The sequence below is a fragment of the Emys orbicularis genome, chromosome 3 (genome assembly GCF_028017835.1).
Source record: "Emys orbicularis isolate rEmyOrb1 chromosome 3, rEmyOrb1.hap1, whole genome shotgun sequence".
Taxonomy (NCBI): domain Eukaryota; kingdom Metazoa; phylum Chordata; order Testudines; family Emydidae; genus Emys; species Emys orbicularis.
Genome location: NC_088685.1, coordinates 149499562 through 149517334, shown reverse-complemented (window position 1 = coordinate 149517334; position 17773 = coordinate 149499562). Strand labels below are relative to the sequence as shown.

At 46.2% G+C, this 17773-nt stretch overlaps 1 protein-coding gene across 1 annotated transcript in view; it reads right to left on the bottom strand.

Annotated features, from left to right (window-relative positions):
- The window catches only part of BIRC6 (baculoviral IAP repeat containing 6), a 332211-nt gene that overhangs the window by 102714 nt on the left and 211724 nt on the right, over nucleotides 1-17773 (bottom strand). The gene's annotated exons all lie outside the window — the stretch shown is intronic.

Here is a 17773-nt window from a genome sequence, read left to right as displayed (position 1 = left end):
ACATTAATCTTTAAGAGCTTTTGTTTTAGGTCCTGATCCTGCACTGTCAACTGTAAGGGCAGACACCTGCACCCACAAGAAGGTCCCATATGGAGGTGAATACTAGTAGGGGTCAGTACATTTATCACAATGCTGTTTTATTGTTATCCTGACACCTCACGTAAATATGCACAGATCACCTGAGGCATGAAGATGAAACATGACAAAAAAATTCAACAGTTCATATTATTTGGATAAACTGATATGATATAATTAAAGCCTCAAGTTTATTTTTATGCCACAATTTGCTTACACATACTTATGAACCTTGTTCACGTTCTTTCCTAGTTACTTGTTTTGTGAAGATCCAGAACATTCAAATGGGAAAGACAGAATTATGTTAGAAGGCACCTGTGAGGGTATATTTCTTCTCATCGACCCACAGAACTTATTACCACAACAATTTATTAGAGAGAAGCTGTTCAAATACTGGTTCAAAAAAGGGAATGAATTGGCTTTATTTTAACTCTTAAAACAAGACAACCACAGCACAATGTGGAATTTCCCCCCATTTCCTTCCTTGTACTAAGACCAGACTACGAGCAGCTGAGCCAACTGATGTTACATGTGATAATAAATCAATGTTCACACAAACAAGAATGTTTCAATGGTAGTAAGAGGTTAGGTTGTTTTATGGCCATACATAGTACCCAAGAGAAATTTACAAATTAGGCAAATAGGATACTAAAAGCATCATTCTCAATCTTCAAAAAGGCCCTGCAAAGTGCTGAAAGCACCCAATACCTAAAAAGGGATGCCAGCATTTTGCAGAATCGGGCCTTAGGAAGCCGTAGCAAACATATTTCAAAGCATCATTAGGATAGAGCAGTGGCTCCCAAACTGGGGTTCGCAGAACGTTACAGGGGGTTCGCAAGAAAAAAATTCATTAATGGCGGCCAGAGGATCCCGGCATTGGAGGCAGCAGGTGGGACCTTGTTGCAGGGCAGACAGCCCGAGCCCCAGGGAGAGCAGGGCTTTGCAGTTGGGGCTGGCAGCCCGAGCCCTGCCCCCTGTCAGTGGGGGAGCCGGCAGCCCGAACCCCAGCGCTCTGGCGGGGCTGGCAGCCCCAAGCCCCACGGAGAGCGGAGCCGGGCAGTTGGGGCCAGCAGCCCGAGCTCCAGCGGTCAGCGGGACCTGCAGCACAAGCTCAGTGGAGCTCAGTTAACTGGGGCGGTCAATGGGATCCAGCAGCAGGAGCCCCAGGGCGTGTGGATCCGGCAGCCCAGGTCCTGGCGCAGGGCCAGTAGCCTGCGCCCTGTGGTGGGCAGGGTGGCAGTGAGACCCCCAGACCTGCAGGTGGCAGCTCGGACTCCTGTCCTTGTCAGACAGGGGAAGTTGGTATGGAGGGCAGAGTGAGCAGGAGCAGTGCTGTATGTGGGGGGTGGTCCAAGCTAATTTGTCCTTCGCAGGACACCCTCCTAGGGAGAAACCTTGTGGCGGAAGAAAAGCTGTTTGGGAGCCAAACCAGCTGGAAGCACATTGTAGCCAGTGTAGCTGTGTTAAGGTGCCTCTGTAATTGTCATTCTCTCTGGAGTGGCTGTTTTGCTTCAGTGAGACTTGAGTGAATCTTCTCATTTTCTAGTTTGTTGGTTGTTAGCAGTCTCTCTGTTATTTTTATTAGAACTTTTGTACACAAGTTCAATGGATAAGTGGCTGAAAAAGGAAAGTGTAAAGACGCAAGAATCAGCTAGTGTTTCCTCAAGTCCACACTGTGGAACATCTACGTCTAATTATCATGATGGTCCTGGAAAGTCACTTACAAAGAAAAGAAAATATGATGATGATTATATAAAATATGGATTTACATGCATTGGTGATCAAGAATGTCCAAAACCACTGTGTGTGATTTGTGGTGATGTTCTAGCAAACAACAGCCTCAAACCTTCTCTACTTTGGCGCCATTTAGAAACTAGGCATCCTGTACAACTCGACAAGCCTGTTGATTTTTTCAAGTGAAAATTAGCTGAGAGGAAAAGTGACATTACCAGTTTTATATCCAAAGCAAGTACTGATAATGAAAATGCACTTGAAGCATCATACCGCGTGAGCTACCGAGTAGCAAAAGCAACAGAAGCCCATACCATAGCAGAGAGCTTGATTGGTCCATGTATAAAAGACGTAGTTCATTGCATGCTCGGAGAAAAGGCTGCAAAAAGGATTGACATGGTACCTTTGTCCAATAATACGTTGTCACAAAGAATTAATGACATGTCAAATAATGTAGAGACCATAATTGTACAGAGAGTGAAAAATAGTCCATATTATGCTATACAATTGGATGAATCAACTGATGTAGCTAATCTAGCTATTTTGCTACTGTTTGTACGTTATGTGAATGAAGGTCTGGTTGAAGAAGACTTGTTGTTTTGCCGACCATTGGAAGAACGTACAACTGGAGAAGATATCTTCAATCTGACTAATGCATATTTTCAAGAAAAGGAAATAGATTGGACTTGTTGCCTAGGCATTTGCACTGATGGGGCCACATCAATGACGGGGAAGTATACTGGATTTGTGGCTCGAACAAAAAGGTTGCATCAAAAGTCTCTTGGACTCATTGCAGCATCCATAGACAAGCCCTCGCAACAAAACGCATGCCTGAGGGACTGAAGGAAGTGCTGGACAATGCAGTGAAAAGGTGAATTGCATAAAATCACGGCCAACAAATTCCAGAATATTTCACGTACTTTGTGAAGAAATGGATAGTATACACGATTGTCTGTTGACCCATACTGAAGTTAGATGGCTCTCACGGGGCAAAATCCTGGTGCGCTTGTTTGAGCTTAGAACGGAAATCCTAGTTTTTTTCAACAGCCACCCTTTCCACCTTGCCAGCTGTATGGAAAATAATGTCTGGCTCCAGAGCCTAGCTTATTTAGCAGATATTTTCTCAAGAATTAATGACCTAAATTTATCTCTTCAGGGTCTCAATATAACAGTTTTCAATGTGCAAGACCGAGTTGAATCCATGATAAAGAAGTTGCAGTTCTGGGAAAGTTGTTTGGAAAACAACTAGCAGCGAGCAGCGGCCCCCAGGAGCCGGCCAACAGGGCTGCTAACAGGGGAGTTTAAGTGGGAGTGAGTCTCATTGGAGGAGAAGGTATCTGTACTTGCGTCTGTCTTTGTAGTGCTTGTATGTGTAGAGGCCTGTAGGGGCAGTGTGCTGAGCCCCGAGCCCTGAGTAGGGGCTCCGCCCTGATTAGGGGGCGGAGCTTGGCTGATTAGGGGGCCTATAAAAGAGGCCTCCCAGCCGAGCAGCGGCCCTAGCAGCGAGCAGCGGCCCCCAGGAGCCGGCCAACAGGGCTGCTAACAGGGGAGTTTAAGTGGGAGTTTACAGGGGGAGGTGGAAGGGGAGGCAGGTGGGCGCGGTGGTCGGTGTGCTTTGTTCCCTCAGAGGCTGCAGGCAGAGACCACAGCAGCCATGAGCCAGGCAGCAGGGGACACAATGCAGATGAAAGCATGTAGCAGCTGCGGTATGTATATAGTCCTAGCAGGTGCACCTGATCAGAGGTATGTCTGTATGAAATGCCGCCTACTTGCCCTGTTAGAGGAAAAGGTTCGGGGGTTGGAGATGCAAGTAGAGACCCTGGTAGAGTTTAGAAGGGGGTTTGAGCAGCTAATGGAGCAAAGGCAAGGGGTGGCTGAAGGGGCATGCTCAGGGGTGCAGATGGAAGCGGGGGCTATGGTCTGTGAGGGGGGAATGTCGGGGGGAGAACAAGAGCAGTGGAAGCATGTGACCGTGAGAAGCAGGCCAAGGAAAAGGAGGGCTAGTGAGGGGGAAATAGAACTCAAGAACAGGTTTGGGTGTTTGGCTAACGAGGAGGGGACACAGCAAGTGGTACCTGATGGTGGGAGGCAGAGGAAGAAAAGAAGGGCAGCTAGTCCAATACACAGGGGGGAGGAGTTGATGGAAGTAGCATCAACACTTGGCCCCGGGAGGATACAGGATGGCAATAGGGGGACTATAAGGGAAAATAGAGACAGACAGGAGTTACGGCCGCAGGGAACAGGGGATAGATTGGTAGATTGCGCTGCCCCCAGGCAAAGGCAGGTTTATGTGATTGGGGACTCCTTACTGAGGAGGTTAGACAGGCCTGTGACCAGGGCGGACCCGGAAAACAGAAGGGTGTGCTGTCTGCCGGGCGCTAAGATACGGGATGTGGACCTGCGGTTGAAAAGGATCCTAAAAGGAGCGGGTAAGAACCCCTTGATCGTCCTTCATGTAGGAACGAATGACACGGCTAGGTTCTCGCTAGAGAGAATCAAGGGAGATTATGCCAGGCTGGGGAAGACGCTTAAGGAAGTCGAGGCTCAGATTATCTTCAGTGGGATTCTGCCTGTTCCTAGAGAAGGACAGCAAAGGGCAGACAGGATTGTGAGGATAAATAGCTGGCTAAGGGAGTGGTGCTATAAGGAGGGCTTTGGGATGTATGGCCACTGGGAGGCTTTCGGGGACAGACAGCTGTTCTCGCGGGATGGACTTCACCTGAGTAGGGAAGGAAATAGACTTCTGGGAGGGAGGCTGGCTCATCTCATCAAAAGGGCTTTAAACTAGGAACTTGGGGGAGACGGTTGGGAGATGTCCAGTTGATCTCCACGCCAGATTCCAACACTGAAAAAGAGGGCGAGGAGAAAAGCACAGATATAGGTAGGGGTAGGGAATTGGACATAAGAAGGAGGGGACGGATGGACACTACGGGGTCCGTACCAAAGTGCACAACTAATGGGAGAAAAGATAGACAGCATATGGTAAGATGTTTATACACCAATGCGAGAAGCCTAGGTAACAAAATGGAGGAATTGGAGCTCCTGGTCCAAGAAATGAAACCTGATATCGTAGGAATAACCGAAACGTGGTGGAATGGTAGTCATGACTGGAGTACAGGTATGGAAGGATATGTGCTGTTTAGGAATGACCGGAAAAAAGGTAAAGGTGGGGGTGTGGCGTTGTATGTCAATAATGAGCTAAAATGTAAAGAAATAATAAGTGATGGAATGGATAAGACGGAGTCTGTCTGGGCAACAATTACACTGGGTAAAAGAACTACTAGAGCCTCCCCTGAGATACTGCTTGGGGTGTGCTATAGACCGCCGGGATCTAGCCTGGATGCGGACAGAGAACTATTTAATGTTTTTAAGGAAGTAAAAACTAATAAGAGCTGTGTGATCATGGGGGACTTTAACTTCCCAGACATAGATTGGGGAACAAATGCTAGTAACAATAATAGGGCTCAGATGTTTCTAGACGTGCTAGCAGATGAATTCCTTCATCAAGTAGTAGCTGAACCGACGAGGGGGGATGCCATTTTAGATTTGGTGCTGGTGAGTAGTGAGGACCTCGTTGAGGAAATGGTTGTAGGGGACAACCTTGGCTCGAGTGACCATGAGCTAATTTGGTTTAAACTAAATGGAAGGGTTAACAGAAATAAAACTATGACTGTGACTAAGGTTTACGATTTCAAAAAGGCCAACTTTAATAAATTAAGGCAACTACTTAGGGAAGTGGATTGGGCTAACATACTTAGAGAGCTAAAGGCAGATGAGGCCTGGGATTATTTCAAGCTGAAGTTGCACGAGCTGTCCGAGGCCTGTATCCCGAGAAAGGGGAAAAGGTCAGTAGGCAGGGGAATTAGACCCAGCTGGATGAGCGGGCGTCTCAAAGGGGCGATTAAGAAAAAACAGAAAGCGTACAAAGAATGGAAGAGAGGAGAGATCGGCAAAGAAACCTACCTTATTGAGGTCAGAGCATGTAGGGATGCGGTGAGAAAGGCCAAAAGCCGTGTAGAGTTGGACCTCGCGAGGGGAATTAAATCCAATAGTAAGAGGTTTTATAGCCATATAAATAGGAAGAAAACAAAGAAAGAGGAAGTGGGGCCGCTGAAGCTTGCAGATGGAGTGGAGATTAAGGACAATCTAAGCATGGCACAATATCTAAATGAATATTTTGCATCGGTGTTTAATAAGGCTAATGAAGGGCTTAGGAATAGAGGGAGCAGGACAGAGGGGAATAAAGGAGGGGCGATTGACATCAAAGTATCAGAGGTGGAAGCCAAACTTGACCAGCTAAATGGGACTAAATCGGGTGGACCGGATGATCTTCATCCTAGAATATTGAAGGAGCTGGCGCGAGAAATTGCAAGCCCCTTGGCGATAATTTTTAATAAATCTGTAAACTCGGGGGAGGTACCGATGGACTGGAAAATAGCTAATGTGGTTCCTATTTTCAAGAAGGGGATAAAAAGTGACCCGGGTAACTACAGGCCTGTTAGTTTAACTTCTGTAGTATGCAAGGTCTTGGAAAAAATCTTGAAGGAAAAAGTAGTTAAGGACCTTGAGGTGAATGGCAATTGGGACAAATTACAACATGGGTTTACGAAAGGCAGATCGTGCCAAACCAACTTGATCTCCTTTTTTGAGAAAGTAACAGACCTTCTAGATAAAGGAAATGCGGTGGATCTAATTTACCTAGATTTTAGTAAAGCGTTTGATACTGTGCCGCACGAGGAATTACTGGTTAAATTAGAAAAGATGGGGATGGATATGAAAATCCAGAGGTGGATAAAGAACTGGTTAAAGGGGAGACTGCAGCGGGTAGTACTGAAAGGGGAACTGTCGGGTTGGAGGGAGGTCACCAGTGGGGTTCCTCAAGGTTCGGTTTTGGGTCCGATTTTATTTAATCTATTCGTTACTGACCTCGGAACCGAATGTAGGAGTGGGCTGATAAAGTTTGCGGATGACACAAAGTTGGGAGGTATTGCCAATTCGGAGAAGGATCGGGATATTTTGCAGGGAGACTTGGATGACCTTGTAAATTGGAGTAACAATAATAGGATGAGATTCAATAGTGGGAAGTGTAAGGTGATGCATTTAGGGATGACTAACAAGAATTTTAGTTATAAGTTAGGGACGCATAGGTTGGAAGTGACGGAGGAGGAGAAGGACCTCGGAGTCCTGGTTGATCGCAGGATGACTATGAGTCGGCAATGTGACGTGGCTGTGAAAAAAGCTAATGCGATCTTGGGATGCGTTAGGCGAGGTATTTCTAGTAGGGACAGGGAGGTGCTGCTTCCGTTATACAAGGCGCTGGTGAGACCTCATTTGGAGTACTGTGTGCAGTTCTGGTCTCCTATGTTTAAAAAGGATGAACTCAAACTGGAACGGGTACAGAGAAGGGCCACTAGGATGATCCGAGGAATGGAAAACCTTTCCTATGAAAGGAGACTCGAGGAGCTCGGTTTGTTTAGCCTAACCAAAAGAAGGCTGAGGGGGGATATGATTGCTCTCTTTAAATATATCAAAGGGATTAATACCAAGGAGGGAGAGGAATTATTTCAGCTTAGTAGTAATGTGGATACGAGAACGAATGGATATAAACTGGCCGTGGGGAAGTTTAGGCTTGAAATTAGACGAAGGTTTCTGACCGTCAGAGGGGTAAAATTTTGGAACAGCCTTCCGAGGGAAACGGTGGGGGCAAAGGACCTCTCTGGCTTCAAGATTAGGCTTGATAAGTTTATGGAGGGAATGGTTTGATGGGATAATGTGATTTTAGTCAAATAGGCATTAACGGGCCATAGCGGGTAAAATGAGAGTCCGGCTGTAGAATCTTGCCTGTATGCTCGGGGTTCTGCTGATCGCCATATTTGGGGTCGGGAAGGAATTTTCCTCCAGGGTAGATTGGCAGAGGCCCTGGAGGTTTTTCGCCTTCCTCCGCAGCATAGGGCAGGGGTCGCAGGCTGGAAGATTCTGTTGTGGGTGAGTCAGCTTTTGTGGCCTGCATCATGCGGGAGGTCAGACTAGATGACCATATTGGTCCCTTCTGACCTTAAAGTCTATGAGTCTATGAGTAAAACAATCAAACTGACTGTTTCAGTAATCTTCATGGCAGAACATAAACTTCAGTTGGATCAGTGCACTAAAACCAATATAACTGCACACCTAAAAGGACTTAGCACAACTTTCAGGGATTACTTTCCAGCTATATCAGGCGATAATGACTGGATTCGCAACCCTTTTGATGATACCACTTTCTCAACACAGATATTGAACACTGAGGAAAAAGAGAAATTGATTGAGATCTCCTGTGATTATGAACTGAAAAGGAGTTTCAGAAATCTGTCATTGATCAACTTTTGGCTGAGTTTAAGAAACGAGTACCCCCTTCTGGCAGAAAAAGCTGATGCAGTTTTGTTACCATTTTCAACAACATACTTATGCGAGAAAGCGTTTTCCTCGTATGCACATCTGAAAACGAAATACAGAAACAGACTTGATGCCTAACCAGACCTGAGACTATCTTTCTCCAAAGGTTCCGGACTTCAAAGAGCTATGCAGAGCAAAGCAAGCGCATCCATCACACTGAGGAAATTTAAATATAAAACCTGGAAATATTCATTTTTAGAAGGGGGTTCACAAGATTTCACAATTTAGAGAAAGGGGTTCGTGGGCTGTTAAAGTTTGGGAACCACTGGGATAGAGCTAACATGTCTCCATGTACAAACTGCACTAAATTACATGAAAAGAGAAAATGCTATCATGAAGAGAAAGCAACACACTTCATTTTGGAAGTATGTTTGTATGAACCAAAATATAAAAGAAATGTGAGGTGCACATTTCCATTCCTCTACTTGCAAAGACAGGAAGATGCCACCTCTTCAGGGGCAGAGTTAACCTAATTTGAGTGCCTTATTTAAGCACAACCTTAACTCTGCATTTCATGGGTTTCAACTTCTTAAAAGGTAACTCATGCTCAAACCCCTAATTTGTGCCTGTAACTTTGCCTTAAAATTTGATTGGAAAGTTGCTTAGAGTTTGCGTGGTTTTTTTTGTTTTTTGTTTTGTTTTTTTGTGGTGGGGGAGGGATTTGTTTGTATATTTGTTTTTAATGGTTCCAAATTTTCCCTGTTCCTGTAAAACCCAAGGAAGTCTATAAATGGAGAGACCTGATTCAGCAGACAACAGAAGGCTGAAAGGAAAGGACTGCCTCCTTGGTAAGTTGGCTGAAAAATTGCCTGATAACCACAGTTCTCAACCACCATCCTGTGACTGGGTAATCTGATGCTGCAGATGTCTCAGGTTTGTAAAAATGGAGTTCCACTTCTGAAATCTCTATAGGTCTGCAGAATCATGATTCTGCCTGTAGAACCTAGAAGACAAGACTCTGCTTCTGCATCAACTTCCTGAAGTCTGAAAGGCTTTATTAGGCTCCCCAGGAATCCTTCCACATCTTTAGAAGGCTCCTCTCAGCCCTACGTGAGCCCAAAGAGACTCTTCAGTGATTAAAAGTCTTATTTAGGATCATAGGGGGAAAGGCAGGGTAGTCAGAATGGCATTAATTAACTTAAGACTCACAGGGATGGTGGGCCTCCAATAAGCATGAAGCTCAGCAGCATACTGCCGAAACATTCATAAGCCAGAAGATCTATACAAGCACATATATGCAAACATAGCACAAATCACTCGTTTCAATCCTGCACCCATTGTAGTCAATGGCGAAAGTTCCACTGACTTCGGTGGTGGCAGGATTGGGCCCCTCTGTTATACCAGCAACTATTTAAATTCTAGTTTTAGACATACGGGCCCAGATTTATGCCTGCTGTAACTACTGTGGATGTAAAAGCTTCTTGTTGTAGCTTACAATAGCTTCGTACTGTAATTCTGAAGTACAGCTATTTGGAGGGAAGAGTACTACTTACTGAATCAGATGCTCAGATTCCAGAGTAGCTGCCTACTTTCTCTTGGAGGATTCCCTTCTGAGCAACAACAAGGCCGTACCCTGCTTAGGTTATGAAACCTGAGGAGATTATAACCTGATGTAGTACTGGCCACGGGCAATATATGTAATACAATATACTACAAAGAAACTGAAGAGATTACTTGCATAGTTTTTACATAATTTTCTTACATCAGAGGAAATTTGGTTAGTGTTAATATTTGTAAGGTTTCAAGTTTAACCCTCTCATCCCTCAGAGAGGCACTGAACAGTTTTCCTTTCACTCTCCTTTGGTCTGATTAGGAATTTCTAATACCACTTAGGTTGGAGGCCTAATCAGAGAAAAAACTAAGCTAGCATGTCCCATGCTCTTACAAATTACTACATTATCCCTTCTATATAGATTCTGTGAAGCTCATACCTTGCTGTAGAGGTAAAATAACTCACTGTCAGCTGCTTTACAGAGAATCGTTCTTGATCACAGTTTGAGGGAAATAGTAACTCTTTAAGGAAGTTTTAATAAAACTAAGTTAGACAAACTAAGGCTGTTCCAGAGAATAATCTCATTAAAATCTTTGAGTCTATGAGCATTCCTCTCTCAATTAATTTCACCTTGACCACTGATGTCTATGGGTAAGACCTTTCTTTTCCATTACAGTTTATGAAGATTCCATTTTCTGCAATTAAACACTTTCTTCCATTTCTTAATTGAAGTCAATGAACACTCAAAATATTTTGATATTCCTTTTAGTATGTCACACCAATGATTACTCATGACTATTGAAGTGTGAAGTACACAAAAATCCACCCAAAGATGTTCACCTTATCCATGAGTAATAAAATAGCAAATATTTTATATGACTACTTCAGTATGATTTAAAGGTGACTTTCAGAGGATTTTTTTTAAATGGGGTTATGCTTTTTTAAAATGAATGAAGGCAGCTTGTACATTTTTATTTTTGCACTTTTTTTAAACTTTTGAAATAAGGAAAATCAAGTGCGTGTTTTCTTTGGCTTTGCTGGAAAAACAGTTAAAGGTGTTAGAGCACATTTATTGTAAGCTCTTGCTTCTTAAAGGTTGGGGTGTACGTTTCTTGGATCTTTAAGAAAAATTTCCTTTCTCCAATGTGTCAGTCATTAGTTAATAGATCAAGTCTCAGATATCTTAAATAGCGAATTTTGATGTATGAACTATTGAGACAGCTTCACTCCTCTGAGACAATGCAAATCACAGAGCCCAGGACCAAGCATGAGAGAGCTAAGAACAATGCATTATCAGTCAAGGGGATTCAGCTGCAGAATAAACTTCCAGAGAAGATTGGGTGAATCCAGAGTCCAATCAGCTTTAGGAAATGCTAGAAAGCTTGTAGCAGAAATGACAACTTCCTACACGCACACATGCATCTACTCAAACACGCTTTCCCCTTACTCCCCCAAAAGAAATCCCGCAACAAACAAGTCAACCAAACAAAAAATAATGTTAAGACAGCAGATTTAACTATTAGAAATAATGCAAAACAAGGTTCCTATAAGCAGTATTAGTGTAGCCACACTATATATTCTGTACAAGCTACAGATTACAAACAAAAATTTTCATGAGTTAACATGAATGCTTATATTTGTTTCCTAAAAGATTACCTGTGAAACTTTTCATTTAATTTACTCCATACAAAAACTGTATTAAGAGAATGTTAAGACTGCACTGTTAAAGTAACCAGAAGTCAGGAAGTGTATAAAAAAAAGTTACCAACCTTTCGTAACTGTTGTTCTCCGAGTGGAATGCACATGTGCATTCCACTCTTGGTGTGCGTGTGCCCCGCACACAGTCACCAGAAATTTTTTTCCTCAGTGGTACCCATCAGGGCAACTTGAGCACCCTCTACTGCCAAGCTCCACTAGTGCCAGTACAAAGCACCCAGCTGAACCTAAGGCTCCCTCCCCCCACCCCCCCATTCCTTCTTTTTGGAAACTCCAATGTAGAAGGGTAGGAAGGCAGGTCATGCAATGGACGTGCAACACACCTCGAAGAACAAGTTATGAAAGGTTAGTAACTTTTTTCTTCAACTGATTGAACATGTGCATTCCACTCTTGGTGACACCCAAGCAGTAATATAGGCAAAGGGATCAGAGTTCATGTACATACAGACCATATTACAGCTCAACCAGATTTGGCATTGTCCTTACAGTAATGAGTGATGGTGTAATGCGAGGCATGTGCATGCACTGACAACCAGGTTGCTGCTTTACAAATGTCCTGTATAGGGATCTGTGATAAGAATGCTGCTGAGGATAATTATGATCTTGTGGAATGAGCAGTCAGGTTACTTGGTGGCAAAACACCTGCCTGTTCATAACAAGTGCGGATACATGAAATGATCCAAGATGAAATTCTTTGTGAGGAGATTGGGAGACTTTTCATTTGGTCTGCTATAGCCACAACAGTTGGGTGGACTGCCAAAACGGTTTAGTCCTGTCTATGTAGAATGCTAGTGCTTGTCTAATATCCAATGTGTGTAGTCGTCATTTATTCCTATTTGTGTGAGGTTCTAGGTAAAATACAGGTAAGTAAATTGCTTGATTAGCAAGGCCTGGTCTACACTAGGAGGTTATGTCGAATTTAGCAGCGTTAACTCGAATTAACCCTGCACCCGTCCACACAACGAAGCTATTTAGTTCGACATAGAGGTCTCTTTAAATCGATTTCTGTACTCCTCCCCGACGAGGGGAGTAGCGCTAAATTCGACATGGCCATGTGTGGATGTAATTCGACGCTAATAGCTCCGGGAGCTATCCCACAGTGCACCACTCTGTTGACGCTCTGACAGCAGTCCGAGCTCAGATGCTCTGACCAGCCACACAGGAAAAGCCCCGGGAAAATTTGAATTCCTTTTCCTGTCTGGCCAGTTTGAATCTCATTTCCTGTTTGGACATCGTGGCGAGCTCAGCAGCACTGGCAACGATGCAGAGCTCTCCAGCAGAGGTGACCATGAAATCGCTGAATAGAAAGAGGGCCCCAGCATGGACTGATCGGGAAGTCTTGGATCTGATCGCTGTGTGGGGCGATGAGTCCATGCTTTCGGAGCTGCGATCGAAAAAACGGAATGCAAATATCTACGAGAAGATCTCCAAAGCCATGACGGAGAGAGGATACAGCCGGAACACAATGCAGTGCCGCGTGAAAATCAAGGAGCTGAGACAAGGGTACCAGAAGACCAAAGAGTCAAACGGATGCTCCGGATCCCAGCCCCAGACATGCCGTTTCTACGAGGCACTGCATTCCATTCTAGGTGCGGCCACCACCACTACCCCACCACTGACCGTGGACTCTGACGATGGGGTATTGTCAACGGCCGCTTCCTCGGAGATGTTCGCGGACGGGGAAGATGAGGAAGGAGATGAGGAGGACGAGGCAGTCGACAGCGCTTTCAACGCTGATTTCCCCAACAGCCAGGATCTCTTCATCACCCTCACGGAGATCCCCTACCAACCCTCCCAAGGCCGTAACCCGGACCGTGATTCAGGGGAAACATCAGTAGGTAAGTGTTTTAAACATTTATTTTGAACAGAATAGTAATGGTATCTTAACAATGGGTTTTTAATGATTAGTTTGCCCTAGGCGCTTTATTTTCTAGTCCTTGCCAGTGCAGCTTCTGGAAAAGTTTGTCAACATGTCCAGTTTTTCATGATTACTTTGCCCTAGGCGCTTTACTTTTTTGTCCTTGCCAGTGCAGCTACTGGAAAATTCTGTCTATATGTACGGGGATAGAGCAGAAATCCTCCTCGGACATCTCCTCGAAGGTCTCCTGGAGGTATTGTGAAAGCCTCTGCATCAGGTTCCTGGGGAGAGCAGCCTTATTGCATCCTCCATGGTAGGAAACTTTTCCGCGCCAGGCTAGCAGCAAGTTCTCCGGGATCATTGCCTCACAAAGCATGGCGGCATACGGCCCTGGTGCTTGCTGGCATTCACGCAGCATGCGGTCTTTCTCTGTCTCCGAAATCCTCATCAGAGTGATATCACTCATGGTGACCTGCTTTAAATTAGGGGAATGTTAGTATTGGGACTGATTGCCTGTTCCTTTACATAACTGTAACCGGCCGTTTACAGCCACGCGGTGGAGGCGTGACAGGGGCAGCATGCAGGGATCTTTCCCGGGGACAGCCGCGAGGGGGTGGGACAGGGGCAGAGTTCATGCTTGCCGGATTGCCGGCAGCAGGAACTGGCCAACGCTAGGAGCATTGCTTGGAACGTGAAAGGAGGGCACTGCTATAAATTAAGCTTTAAACAGCCAAACGTCTACGGCTTACCATGTCCGCCTGCTAGCCGAATTCTGTTGTCCGGCCCCGCTTGTGTGATCTGTACAGCAAGACCCCAGGCACTCAATGGGAAGGCCGAAAATTCGACCTTGTACTGAGTGCGCATGTGATAGGTGCTGTGCATGATCTTGTTCACAGAGGAAGACTATATTCATTGCTCACAAAACTGAATCTTTCTGAGGAATTCACTCCCTTTTTCCCATCCCACAGCTGCGAGTGTCTCCCGAGCTACCCCAGCATCCCCCTCCCAGAGGCTGGAGCAGATCAGGCGACGAAAGAGAAGGACATGGGACAAGATGTTATCAGAACTTATGGGCTGCTCCCGAGCCGAGGCGGCACAGCAGACCCAGTGGAGGGAGAACATGTCGCAATACCAGGGATCACACACAGGACAGGTGGCGGCAGGAAGACCAGCAGGCGACTCAAATGCTGCTTGGACTAATGAGGGAGCAAACGGACATGCTCCGGCGCCTTGTAGATGTTCTGCAGGACCGGAGGCAGGAGGACAGAGCCCCGCTGCATTCTATCTCAAACCGCCCTGCCCCGCCACAAAGTCCCATCCCCCCCTCACCCAAAGTCCCAAGAAGGAGGGGCGGCAGGGGCTGTGAAAACAGTCACTCCACCCCTGCAGACTGCTCAAGTAACAGAAGGCTCTCATTCCCAAAGATTTGGTAAGTCCTTTCCTTCACTCCAAAAGCACCTCACCCAAGCCCCCGTCCCAGTTTCATCCCCTAACTGTGTAGTTGTTAATAAAAAATACGTTTCTGTTAATTACTGTTTCTGTCATGTTCTTTTAGAGGAGAGTGTGTTTGAAGGGGGGGGAAGGGAGTTGGTAATTGGAGAGGACAGTCACCTTTACCAGGGTACAGACATGGGGGCAGATTCAGCAGAAGGTCACACACATATTGCAGTCACTAGGCACCCTGGTCAGTCTGGGAGGTGGTTTTCATGTTCTGTGTGTGGGGGGCTATGTGAGTTTGTGGCGGGGGAGGGCGGTTACAGATCTTATGCAGCGGTCCTTAGCCTGGATGACAGAGCCACACAGCAGGTGATCTGTAACCGCCCTCCCTCTCCACAAAGTCACATAGCCCCCCCACACAGAGTCCCAAAAAGGAGGGGTGGCAGGCTCCGTTGAAACAACCAGTCCACCACTGCGGACCGCTCTAGGAGCAGGAGCCTGTCATTCCTCGAGTTTAGAAGCGTCCTTTCCATCACTACACACGCTCCCCACCACAGTCTGCGTCCCAGTTTCAACACTTTACCGCGAAATCCTTAATAAAGAAAACGGTGTTAATAAACAAAGTTTCATTTATTTTATTTTTAAAGGTGTGTTGGAAGGGGGAAAGGGGGTTGGTAACTGGAAAGGATAGTCAACATTAACTGGGTAAAGAAACGGGGGCAAGTTCAGCTTCTGAATAAACAAACTTAATAGTCACAGGTTACCCTGCTCACTCTGGAACCTAGCTTTCAAAGCTTCCCGGATGCACAGTGCGTCCCGCTGGGCTCTTCTAATCTCCCGGCTGTCTGGCTGGGAGTAATCAGCAGCCAGGCGATTTGCCTCAACCTCCCACCCCGCCATAAAGGTCTCCCCCTTGCTCTCACAGAGATTGTGGAGCACACAGCAAGGTGCAATGACAATGGGGATATTGGTTTAGCTGAGATCAGAGCGAGTCAGTAAGCTTCTCCATCTCCCCTTCAGACGTCCAAAAGCACACTCCACCACCATTCTGCACTTGCTCAGCCGGTAGTTGAAGAGTTCTTTTTCACTGTCCAGGGCGCCTGTATAGGGCTTCATGAGCCAGGGCATTAGCGGGTAGGCTGGGTCCCCGAGGATCACTATAGGCATCTCCACATCCCCAACAGTTATTTTGTGATCCGGGAAGTAAATACCTTCCTGCAGCCGTCTAAACAGACCAGAGTTCCTGAAAACACGAGCATCAAGTAGCCCTTTCGGTTAATGTACTGGCTGGCCTGGTGGGCCGGTCCCAGGATAGGGATGTGAGTTCCATCTATAGCCCCACCGCAGTTTGGGAATCCCATCGCAGCGAAACCATCTATGATCACCTGCACGTTTCCGAGGGTCACTACCTTTGAGAGCAGTAGCTCAACGATTGCGTTGGCTACTTGCATCACAGCAACCCCCACGGTAGATTTGCCCACTCCAAATTGGTTCGCGACTGACCGGTAGCTGTCTGGCGTTGCAAGCTTCCAGAGGGCTATGGCCACTCGCTTCTGGACAGTCAGGGCTGCTCGCATCCGGGTGTCCTTGTGCTTCAGGGCAGGGGACAGCAACTCAAAGTTCCATGAAAGTTCCCTTACGCATCCGAAAGTTTCGCAGCCCCTGTGATTCATCCCAGACCTGCAGCTCTATGCGGTCCCACCAGTCCGTGCTTGTTTCCCGGGCCCAGAATCGCTGTTCCACAGCATCAACATAACCCATTGCCACCATGATGTCCACGGCGCGGGGTCCCATGCTTTGTGAGAGGTCTGTGCCCCTCTCAGACTTAATGTCCTCACCGCGCTGCCGTAGCCTCCTCACCCGATTTCTCAGCATCTGCCTCTGAAAAAGGTGGATGATAAGGTGCGAGGTGTTGACAACGGCCATAACTGCAGCGATGATCGCAGCAGGCTCCATGCTCGCAGTGCTGTGGCGTCCGCGCTGTCAATCACCAGAAAAGTGCGCGAACTGATTGCCCGCTGGCACTTTCACGGAGAGAGGGTGGGAGTGACGGTTGAATGACGACAGTTACCCAAAACCACCCTCGACACATTTTTTTCCCCAGAAGGCATTGGGGGCTCGACCCAGAATTCCAATGGGCAGCGGGGACTGCGGGAACTGTGGGATAGCTGCCCACAGTGCACCGCTTCCAATGTCGACGCTTGCCCCGTTAGTGTGGACTCACAAAGTCGAATTACTGTCCTTAGTGTGGATACACACGTTCAACTTTGTAATATCGGTTCCACAAATTCGCTTTAAGTAAAATCGAACTACTCTCATAGTGTAGACATACCCTAAGAAAATTTGAAACTACTTTAGGGAGGAGGAGGAGGGCATAAATATACCTTATCTTTAAAGAAGACTGTACATGGTGGCTCTGATGTCAGGGCACACAATTCAGAGACTCGTCTAGCAGAAGTGATGGCAATTAGGAAAACCACCTTCCAAAAGAGGCATAGTAAGGAGCATATTGCTAAAGGCTCAAAAGTTGGTCCCACAAGTTTAGACAAGACCAGGTTCAAGTCCCAAGGGGAAACGGACTCAACCTTTCCAGGCCTTTAGGGAATTTGAATGTCGTGTCATTTGAAAAAACAGAACGTTTATCCACATGAGGGTGGAAAACTGATAATGTTGCCAGGTGAACCTTGATAGAGGAAATTGCTAAGCCTTGATGTTTCAGGTGCAAATAGTCGAGTACATGTTGGATGGACAAATGCATTGGCAAGACTTCAGTTTGGCAAGCTCAGACTAAGAACTGCTTCCATTTTGACATGTAGGCAGTCCTGGTGGAGAGCTTTCTACTATCTAGTAAGATCCGGCAAATTTGCTCCGAGCAAGCCTGTTCTCTGGGATTTAGCCATGGAGCTTCCAGGCCATAAAATGAAGGGAACACAATGAAATCCCCACCCTAGCATCGACATGTCTGAGACCGGAGTTATTGATGGTTGAGGGCATATGTAAGGAATGCCTGCACAAACGTTGAGAGGATCCAA